Source organism: Carlito syrichta, unplaced genomic scaffold (genome assembly GCF_000164805.1).
Source record: "Carlito syrichta isolate Samal-C Ts95f unplaced genomic scaffold, Tarsius_syrichta-2.0.1 Scaffold314366, whole genome shotgun sequence".
In the NCBI taxonomy this organism is placed as follows: Eukaryota; Metazoa; Chordata; class Mammalia; order Primates; family Tarsiidae; genus Carlito; species Carlito syrichta.
In genome coordinates this window covers 24,148-26,981 of record NW_007258462.1, presented here as the reverse complement: position 1 = coordinate 26,981, position 2,834 = coordinate 24,148, and the positions used below count along the sequence as shown (strand labels likewise).

Here is a 2,834-nt window from a genome sequence, read left to right as displayed (position 1 = left end):
AACCACAGGCGTACGCCACCATGCCCAGCTAATTTTTTGATTTATTGTAGAGACGAGATCCCACCCATGTTGCCCAGGCTGATCTCGAACCCGTGGGCTCTGACAGTCCTCTCGCCTCCGCCTCCCAAAGTGCAAAGTGCTGGGATTACAGGCGTGAGCCATCATGCCTGGCTGATCTTTTTTTTTGAGTTGGAGTCTCACTTTGTCACCCAGGCTGGAGTGCAATGGCAAGCTCATGGCCACCGCAGCCTCGACCTACTGGTCTCAGGTGATCTGTCCACCTTAGCCTTCCAAGTAGCTGAAACTACAGGCACGCGCCGCCATGCCTGGCTAATTTTTTGATTTATTGTAGAGATGAGGTGTCGCCAAGTTGCCCAGGCCGGTCTCAAATGCATGGGCTCAGGCAGTCCTCTCACCTTGGTCTCCCAAAGTGCTGGGATTATAGGTGTGAGTCACTGTGCCCGCCCTTCTCGGCTGATATTTAACTTCTGATATTTAGAAAAGCTATCACATTTCAACATTAGATGCTATACTGTAGGATTCCATTTATATAAAATATCCAGAATAGGTAAATCCTTAGAGACAAAAAACAGATTAGTGGTTGCTGGGGCCTGGGGGAGGGGGAGGTGAAGGATTTTCTTTTTGGGTGATGGAAATGTTTTGGAGGTAGTATTTGCACAACACAGTGAACGTACACTTAAATTGTCCACTTAAAAATAAAACCAGGTGTCACATTCTTTCCTTGCTTGAAAAAATATGGCAGTAATAGTTGTCCCAGGGAAAACAAAGAATCTTATTGTTCTTTTGACATTCTTTCACCCATGGCTTCCTCAGCGTACTCCCTTCAGACGGGAACCCATACTCAACCATCCTATCTTCTGCTTTCACACTAAAACTCACCTGTCATGATGGATTATGGATGGAAGCTGAGTGAATTCTGATTCAAACATACTGGTGCAGCCTATCCATTTGTTTGTTTGTTTATTATTTGTTTATTTATTTAACATTATCAGTTATTTAATTAGGTTCTTTTAAAGAAATTTAGAACACTAATTTGTGAGGATAAACACCATTTGTCAGGGCAAACACAGATCGAGGAATAGCTTTGATTTTTGGTAAGATTTGCGAGTCCACAGCTTTCTGATCAATCTTGCGCTGCTCTGTAATCTCATATTTCTCTTTTTCTGTGCCGAAGATCTCCCCCTCTTGGTGCCTGGGCTTCCGCAGCTGCTGCTTCTTGAAGTAAGCATCAGTAAGATGTTTTGGGACCTTCACATTGTTGATATCAATTTTTGTGGAGGTGGCGATGACAAATTTCTGGTGTGTTCTTCTCAGAGGAACTCGACTGAGGACCAGAGGTCCAGTCACAAGTAACAAGTAACTGCCCAGATGCTTCAGGAAGACGACCCTCTTGCCTCTGTGGCGCCCAGTGAGGATGATCAGGATGGTCCCAGGAGTGATGCTGGCTCACAGTTTTCTAACGTGCTGGCTGAAGGGCTTTTTCCCATGGCTTAACAGCTTTCGAGGCACATCTTCAGTCGGATAATATCTAGGCATTTTGTGAAGTTTGACCACTCGGGTACCACCATTCTTGTCACCACCAACTGGTTTCGTAACGGTTGCAAGAACCTTCTCCTTTTTTTTCTTTCCAACCTGGGATTTAGCTGCCGAGTACTTTCTCTTGTACAAGCCCTTTCTGGAATACATAGCAGATCGGGAATATCTTCCAATTCCTCTGACAAGGACAGGATTTCGGCTGCAGTGGGGATTCCCCTTCTTCGGCTTTTTAGCCTTGAGCTTACCCTTTTTCACCTTGCCACCAGCATCAGCCTTCTTGGCTTCAGGTTTCTTCTCCTTAGCATTTGGCTTCTCAACTTTTTCACCCACCATCTTGCAGGATGGGAAAGAGAACTAAGGTCCCGGCTTCTGGGCTATAGCAATTACGAGAAGCCTGTTTGTTTGTTTGTTTATAGACTTCTTCTTTGGCCCATGAATTAGTTAGAAGTGGATTGGTTAACTTCCAAGAGTGTGTGGAGATTTTCCTGTTATCTTTCTATTACTGATTTCTAGTTTGAGTCCTATTGTGGTCTCAGAACATACTCTATAATTTCTATTCTATTCAATCTGTTGAGGTTTGTTTTATGGACCAGATTATGGCCTATCTTCATGAATGCTATGCTGTCATTTGAAAAAAAGATGTGTATTTTACTGTTATTGGGTGCTTACATATGTCAGTTAGATTTTGTTCGTTGATAGCATTGTTTAGTCCCTCCATATCCTCCTGATTTTCTGGTTAGCTACTCTATCAATTGCTGAAAGTGGGGGTTTTGAAGTCCCCAACTCAGGGAAGGGATCTGAGATCATTGTTGTCTTCTTTGGTGGGTCCAGACTTTAGGCAGGTGAGAGAACTTCAGAGAAGAATTTTATCCCATGCGTTGAGAGATACAGAGGATTGAGAGCCAGGGCATGGGGAGGGAAGGCCAGAGAGAGCTTGAGACTTCTTTTTCAGTTCAGAATATCATAGTGTCATATTTTTGGGTATCAGTTTCTGAGGCCCCAAAATGTGCTAAAGCTTGCCTGCCACTTTATTATTTGCTTTCCATTTGTTCTCTGTTTATCATTCCTTTTTTTTTTAAATCTTCCTGGGGATTATTTGAACCTTTCTAGGATTCCATCTTGATTTATGCAGAGTGTGCTTGAGTATAAATTTATAGTTTTTGAAAAATGGATGCTCTAGATATTACAATTTACATATCGAGTCTGTCACAGTCTACTGGTAAAGCTGAGAAACCTTCCTTCCAGTTACATCCCCTTACTCTTCCCACTTTTAAAAC

At 43.0% G+C, this 2,834-nt stretch overlaps 1 pseudogene across 1 annotated transcript; it reads right to left on the bottom strand.

Moving 5' to 3' along the window:
• Positions 1–1,041: 1,041 nt before the first annotated feature.
• LOC103274085 lies at positions 1,042–1,918 on the bottom strand (annotated as a pseudogene). The gene has a single exon (XR_505237.1). The product of XR_505237.1 is annotated as a 60S ribosomal protein L6 pseudogene (transcript).
• Positions 1,919–2,834: the final 916 nt, after the last annotated feature.